The sequence below is a fragment of the Orcinus orca genome, chromosome 1, assembly GCF_937001465.1.
Source record: "Orcinus orca chromosome 1, mOrcOrc1.1, whole genome shotgun sequence".
Lineage (NCBI taxonomy): Eukaryota > Metazoa > Chordata > Mammalia > Artiodactyla > Delphinidae > Orcinus > Orcinus orca.
In genome coordinates this window covers 37,626,504-37,634,932 of record NC_064559.1, presented here as the reverse complement: position 1 = coordinate 37,634,932, position 8,429 = coordinate 37,626,504, and positions in this window count along the sequence as shown.

Below are 8,429 nucleotides of genomic sequence, written 5' to 3'. Positions count from 1 at the left end.
GAATGTAAATAGAAACAAATGAACCTATCTACATATTAAATTGGTAAGATAACTATATAGAAAGGAAAAAAATTTAATCCAGCTAACTTTTGGTTAGTATTTGGACTGTACATCCTCAGTGAGACATATTCTAAAAATTAGAACTGTAAAGGAATTTTAACCTTTTCTAATAGTATTGTTTTTGTAGTGGTATGGGTACAGCAATTTCAAAATTATTTGCATGTGTTTTGGCAATGAGCAAATGAGTAAATATATTGATGTTGTTGAGAACCAGGGAGGTTAAGAACCTATTTGAGAGAATCATTGTGGAGGAATGAGATACAGATAAAGAATGGGAAAAGGAGAGGAAGAATCCTGTAGTATTGGATTGGAATTAGAGGTGTTAATACATGATTTTTTTTTTAACATCTTTATTGGGGTATAATTGCTTTACAATGGTGTGTTAGTTTCTGCTTTACAACAAAGTGAATCAGTTATACATATACATATGTTCCCATATCTCTTCCCTCTTGCGTCTCCCGCCCTCCCACCCTCCCTATCCCACCCCTCCAGGCGGTTACAAAGCACCGAGCCGATATCCCTGTGCCATGCGGCTACTTCCCACTAGCTATCTACCTTAGGTTTGTTAGTGTGTATATGTCCATGACTCTCTCTCGCCCTGTCACAGCTCACCTTTCCCCCTCCCCATATCCTCAAGTCCATTCTCCAGTAGGTCTGTGTCTTTATTCCTGTCTTATCCCTGGGTTCTTCATGACATTTTTTTTCTTCTTAAATTCCATATATATGTGTTATCATACGGTATTTGTCTTTCTCTTTCTGACTTACTTCACTCTGTATGACAGACTCTAGGTCTATCCACCTCATCACAAATAGCTCAATTTCATTTCTTTTTATGGCTGAGTAATATTCCATTGTATATATGTGCCACATCTTCTTTATCCATTCATCCGATGATGGGCACTTAGGTTGTTTCCATGTCCTGGCTATTGTAAATAGAGCTGCAATGAACATTGTGGTACATGACTCTTTTTGAATTATGGTTTTCTCAGGGTATATGCCCAGTAGTGGGATTGCTGGGTCATATGGTAGTTCTATTTGTAGTTTTTTAAGGAACCTCCATACTGTTCTCCATAGTGGCTGAACCAATTCACATTCCCAACAGCAGTGCAAGAGTGTTCCCTTTTCTCCACAGCCTCTCCAGCATTTATTGTTTCTAGATTTTTTGATGATGGCCATTCTGACTGGTGTGAGATGATATCTTATTGTAGTTTTGATTTGCATTTCTCTAATGATTAATGATGTTGAGCATTCTTTCATGTGTTTGTTGGCAGTCTGTATATCTTCTTTGGAGAAATGTCTATTTAGGTCTTCTGCCCATTTTTGGATTGGGTTGTTTGTTTTTTTGTTATTGAGCTGCATGTGCTGCTTGTAAATTCTGGAGATTAATCCTTTGTCAGTTGCTTCATTTGCAAATATTTTCTCCCATTCTGAGGGTTGTCTTTTGGTCTTGTTCATGGTTTCCTTTGCTGTGCAAAAGCTTTGAAGTTTCATTAGGTCTCATTTGTTTATTTTTGTTTTTATTTCCATTACTCTAGGAGGTGGGTCAGAAAGGATCTTGCTGTGATTTATGTCATAGAGTGTTCTGCCTATGTTTTCCTCTAGTGTTTGATAGTGTCTGGCCTTACATTTAGGTCTTTAATCCATTTTGAGCTTATTTTTGTGTATGGTGTTAGGGAGTGATCTAATCTCATACTTTTACATGTATCTGTCCAGTTTTCCCAGCACCACTTATTGAAGAGGCTGTCCTTTCTCCACTGTACATTCCTGCCACCTTTATCAAAGATAAGGTGACCATATGTGTGTGGGTTTATCTCTGGACTTTCTATCCTGTTCCATTGATCTATATTTGTGTTTTTGTGCCAGTACCATACTGTCTTGATTACTGTAGCTTTGTAGTATAGTCTGAAGTCAGGGAGTCTGATTCCTCCAGCTCCTTTTTTCGTTCTCAAGATTGCTTTGGCTATTCGGAGTCTTTTGTGTTTCCATACAAATTGCGAAATTTTTTGTTCTACTTCTGTGAAAAATGCCAGTGGTAGTTTGATAGGGATTGCATTGAATCTATAGATTGCTTTGGGTAGTAGAGTCATTTTCACAATGTTGATTCTTCCAATCCAAAAACATGGTATATCTCTCCATCTATTTGTATCATCTTTAATTTCTTTCATCAGTGTCTTATAATTTTCTGCATACAGGTCTTTTGTCTCCTTAGGTAGGTTTATTCCTAGATATTTTATTCTTTTTCTTGCAATGGTAAATGGGAGTGTTTTCTTGATTTCCATTTCAGATTTTTCATCATTAGTGTATAGGAATGCAAGAGATTTCTGTGCATTAATTTTGTATCCTGCTACTTTACCAAATTCATTGATTAGCTCTAGTAGTTTTCTGGTAGCATCTTTAGGATTCTCTATGTATAGTATCATGTCATCTGCAAACAGTGACCGCTTTACTTCTTCTTTTCCGATTTGGATTCCTTTTATTTCCTTTTCTTCTCTGATTGCTGTGGCTAAAACTTCCAAAACTATGTTGAATAAGAGTGGTGAGAGTGGGCAACCTTGTCTTGTTCCTGATCTTAGTGGAAATGCTTTCAGTTTTTCACCATTGAGGATGATATTGGCTGTGGGCTTGTCATATATGGCCTTTATTATGTTGAGGAAAGTTCCCTCTATGCCTACTTTCTGCAGGGTTTTTATCGTAAATGGGTGTTGAATTTTGTCAAAAGCTTTCTCTGCATCTATTGAGATGATCATATGGTTTTTCTCCTTCAATTTATTAATATGATTTATCACATTGATAGATTTGCATATATTGAAGAATCCTTGCATTCCTGGAATAAACCCCACTTGATCATGGTGTATGATCCTTTTAATGTGCTGTTGGATTCTGTTTGCTAGTATTTTGTTGAGGAATTTTGCATCTATGTTCATCAGTGATATTGGCCTGTAGTTTTCTTTCTTTGTGACATCCTTGTCTGGTTTTGGTATCAAGGTGATGGTGGCCTCGTAGAAGGAATTTGGGAGTGTTCCTCCCTCTGCTATATTTTGGAAGCGTTTGAGAAGGATAGGTGTTAGCCCTTCTCTAAATGTTTGATAGAATTCGCCTGTGAAGCCATCTGGTCCTTGGCTTTTGTTTGTTGGAAGATTTTTAATCACAGTTTCAATTTCAGTGCTTGTGATTGGTTTGTTCATATTTTCTATTTCTTCCTGATTCAGTCTTGGCAGGTTGTGCATTTCTAAGAATTTGTCCATTTCTTCCAGATTGTCCATTTTATTGGCATAGAGTTGCTTGTAGTAATCTTTCATGATCCTTTGTATTTCTGCAGTGTCAATTGTTACTTCTCCTTTTTCATTTCTAATTCTATTGATTTGAGCCTTCTCCCTTTTTTTCTTGATGAGTCTGGTTAGTGGTTTATCTATTTTGTTTATCTTCTCAAAGAACCATCTTTTAGTTTTATTGATCTTTGCTATTGTTTCCTTCATTTATTTTTCATTTATTTCTGATCTGATTTTTTTTTTTTTTTTTTTCTGATCTGATTTTTATTATTTCTTTCCTTCTGCTAGCTTTGGGGTTTTTTTGTTCTTCTTTCTCTAATTGCTTGAGGTGCAAGGTTAGGTTGTTTATTCGAGATGTTTCCTGCTTCTTAAGGTGGGCTTGTATTGCTATAAACTTCTTCCTTAGAACTGCTTTTGCTGCATCCCACAGGTTTTGGGTCGTTGTGTCTCCATTGTCATTTGTTTCTAGGTATTTTTTGATTTCCTCTTTGATTTCTTCAGTGATCATTTCATTATTAAGTAGTGTATTGTTTAGCCTCCATGTGTTTGTATTTTTTACAGATCTTTTCCTGTAATTGATATCTAGTCTCATGGCGTTGTGGTCAGAAAAGATACTTGATACAATTTCAATTTTCTTAAATTTACCAAGGCTTGATTTGTGACCCAAGATATGATCTATCCTGGAGAATGTTCCATGAGCACTTTAGAAACATGTGTATTCTGTTGTTTTTGGATGGAGTGTCCTATAAATATCAATTAAGTCCAATACATGATTTTTTTAAGCATTCACTTTTCTCCAACCTTATTGAGATATAACTGAAGGACATGAAGCCACACATATTTAAGTATGCAATGTGTTCAGTTTTGACAAATGTATGCACAATTAAAACCATCACTACAATAAAGATGACAAACATTTCCATCATTCCCAGAAGTTTCTTTCTGCTCTTAACATCCATCCCTTCTTCCGCCTCCATCCTCCATCTCTTTCCTGTCATTATAGATTAGGATGTAATTTCTGGAATTTTACATAAATAGGAGTATATGGTATGTACTGCTTTTGCCTGGCTTCTTTCACTAAGTGTAATAATTTGAGGTTCATCAATGTTGTGTATTCCTTTTTGTTGTTTTTATTCCTAAAACTGGAATGGCTCTGTTTCTGGGTTCATATATGTTTATAATTGTTATGTCTTCCTGATGAATTGTCCCTTTTATCATTTGAATTGTCCACCTTTTTCTTGAAAAGTGAAAGAGTGATACTCTTTATGTTGAAGCCTATTTTATCTGTTAAAAATAGCCATTCTAGGCTTCTTCTGCTTATTAGTTGAATGGTATCTATTTGCTTTAAAACTACCTGTGTTCTTGTATTTAAAGTTTGTTAGTTGAAGGAAACAAAGTAGGAACGTGTTTTTCTATCCACTTGGCCAAACTCTAGGTCTTAATTGAAGGGTTTAGACCATTAGCATTTAATGTAATTATTAATATTGTTGAATTTAGTTCTACCATCTTACAATTTGTTTTCTATTTTTCCCCTCTATATTTGTACTATATCACCCTTTCCAGCCTTCTTTGGGATTACTTAAATTCTTTTTTTGCGGTACACAGGCCTCTCACTGTTGTGGCCTCTCCCGTTGTGGAGCGCAGGCTCCGGACGTGCAGGCTCAGCAACCATGGGTCACAGGCCTAGCTGCTCCATGGCATGTGGGATCTTCCCGGACTGGGGCACGAACCCGTGTCCTCTGCATCGGCAGGCGGACTCTCAACCACTGCGCCACCAGGGAAGCCCTGTAAATAATTTTTAATATTCTATTTTTTTTTTGCATTGGTTTTTTGGATAAACCTCTTTGTATTATTTTGTAGTGTTTGCTGTAGAGATTACAATACATACACTTTCATATTCAAGTAAAATGTAGAAGCTTTGCAATCATATCAACTCCTTTACTATTCTCCTCAGCTAACCTTTATGTTATCATTGTCACTTGTATTATATATTCTTATACATTGAAAATTCCACCATATAGTGTTATAACCTCTGCTTACTATAGTCACATGTGTTTTAAAGAACTAGGGGGAAATATGGTCTCTTATATTTACCCAGATATTTACCATTTATGTTTTGTTCCCTTCATTCCTCAAGACCAAATATTCTTTTGTTATCATTTTTCTGCAACCTGATAAATTTTCTTTAACACTTCTCACAGAACAGGTAATCTAGTGACAAATTCTCTTTTATTTTCCTTCATCTGAGAATAGCTTAATTTTGACTTCATACCTGAAGTATATTTTTACTGGATATAGAATTCTGTGTTGACAATTCTTTTCTTTCAGCCCTTGAAAGATGAGGTACTACTGTCTTCTGACCTTCAGGGTTTCTAATGAGAAATCTCAAATCATTAGAACTTTTGTTCCCCTATATGTAAAGTGTTGTTTTTCCTCTAAATGCTTTCAAAGGTTTTTCTTTGCTTTAATTTTCACCATTTTTATTATGATGAGTCTAGGTGTGGTTTTCTTTGAGTTTAGCCTATTTAGGGTTTATTAAGCTTCTTGGCTCTTGAATCTGCCAACATGGAATAAAATTAAAATTCAATAAAATGTTAATATAAGTATGGACCACATACAGTGAAGGCCCAAAAGAGGAGGAATCAATTCTACCAAGTTAGTGGAGGGAAGGAGATGCCAGGAATGGACTTAAGCAGGTATACAGAGTGTGGGAGAGGCAGTCTAGGCAAAGGGGACATTGTAAGCAAACATGAGACATGACACATACAAAACCCAGTTCTTCATTCTCCAGTGCTCTTTCACTTCACCTTTCTATTTTTTTTTTTTTTTTCCTTCACCAGCTGGCTTTGTTTGTGAAGTTCTTAATGACATCTTTAGGAGGGACATGTTTTCTTACACTGTTGTCTTTTTAAGGGCAAGAATAGAACTCCCCCCTTTTCCTGTACCTTCTAATGTGGCGCTTTGCCAATTAAAAAAAAAATACAGCCATGATCTTTGGACAGTATGTGGAGGACCGATTCGGGTTTGTCACTTTATGAAAATACAGTGCCAGAACGAGGAAACAGTTTTCCCTACTAAAAAGGCACAAAATCTGCCTCTTTAGACAGTAATAAGTTAATTGGTTGAAGCACTTTGGGACTCTTAGAAACAGAATAAGTAAAAAATTTCATTTTATCACCCAAACTTATACCTATTAAAACTAACCCTCCAAACCTTAGATGTTCATCCAGCATTAATTACGACATTTAAGGGGATAAAAATTAAGTGCTTTGTTGGTTTCTCTAAATAATTTACATACCATTACTTTACCATTTATGTTGCAGTGATTTTTATTAAAATTAGTAAATGGAAATGGAATGATATTACCTCCAAGCTTTCAGGACCCTAGGGTCAGAGTCACTAATTTGTTTCTCTTTTAAAATAATAATTGTCAATTGAAAAATATATATAGGCAGAACTTAATCATTTATTTTAAAAAGGAAAGCATGAAACTAAACTGAGTTTGTATTTATAATTTCCCTGGGAATGCATCAAACCCACAATCAGTGCTTTGTAATATAGAGGGCAAGAGGAAAACCAGAAAGAAATGGAGAAAAATCATCCAGAGTAGAGAAGAGAAAAAAAGCAAAAAATAGCAAAAGTAAAACAGAGGAAATGACATTAACTTTGTTAGCCCAGAACCTTCCAAATTTATTTAACTGCAGAGCCCCCAAAATAGTTCAAGCACCATTAGTGCTCCCAGGGACATATTCTAGGAAACCTTGGTTATAGCCATCCTCAAACTCTCTCCAGGAGTAGTGGGTGTCATTTGTGTAAAGAGCTTAAAGTCTAAAGGCAAAGACTGGAACACCTGTGGAAGGCCCTTCTGCATCCACCAATTCCCAGCCAAGGGAAGTGGCCCTGGGTGACCACGACTCAGTCCGTGGCACCCTCTCCCCCAGGCCACCTCTTTGGAGAGGCCTAGCCAAAGCTGGTCCGAAATCTAGCAGGCAATTGTGAAGTGTTTTGTGAAGCACAATACACAGGTGAAAGGTCTCTGCTGTTCATTTGGACTCTGTGCACCTGGAGCACCTAACACAAAGTTGGGGGATGCCCTAGGAAGGTACCCACTTATCTGGAGGCCAGCACCTTTGGAAGCAGTGAGTAAGGGAACAGAGACTCCCAGATCATAAGAGATGCCCACCCATCCAGAAATCAGAAATGATGACCTCTTGTCCTAGACTTCTCTACTTCTCCTTTATTCCATCTTTATTCCATTTTCCCTTTCTCCTGGTCCCTTGGTATTTTCTGGCTGTCTCCTCTGCCTGTCTCCCTCTCCATCCTCATTTTTTTTTATCTCCTCCCTCTCTCATTTGAGACCCTACTGGCGAACAGAGTCATTCTGCTCAAATGGGGATCTGTCAGGACTTCCCGTGGACCCTCTCCCCCACTCTAGATAAATCCACCCCACCTGCCACACTCCCTGCATCTCCAGCTCAAGCCATGGGGTGGCACAGTGACAGAGGTAGCCTGCCCTAAATTCTTCAGATGGGGTGGGGGGGGAAGGGCGGGGGTGTTTTTTGTCCATGTCGCTGTCCGTCTCTGAGTTGGGAGGGGGACAGTTGTTTCTGGAGCACAGCCTCCTCAGAATCCCTGTCTCCACCCCGCTCCCTCGGCAGAGAGAGGATCTGGCCGGTGTGACATTTCCTGACAGGACTCAAGGAGACAATTAATGCCTCACAGCTGCTTCTACCAGGGAAGGTGCTGGAAGAGGAGGAAACGGGGTAGGAGGAGAGAAGTGTTTAAATTTGCAAAAAGTTTTAAAGTAATAGTATAAAGTAGGGAGGGAATTGAATCTTTTTGAACAAATGCCTCTTGGATCCCCTCAAGGGCCAACCAGAGAGTGGCCACCTGAAGCAAACATGGCATCACCGCAGAGCGAGGCTGACAGACTCCCCCTCAATTGTCGAAGCTTCTGGAAAGAAGGAGAAAGCTGGCAGCAGAGCCTCTGCCCCTGGCCTGGAGCCCTGAAATCCTGGACCTTGAACCCTGTCTGCCTCATGGATGGGGGTGGGTGTAGTCTAAGGTTGCTAGTGCCCAGCTGCCAGGGCCAGGGAGAGA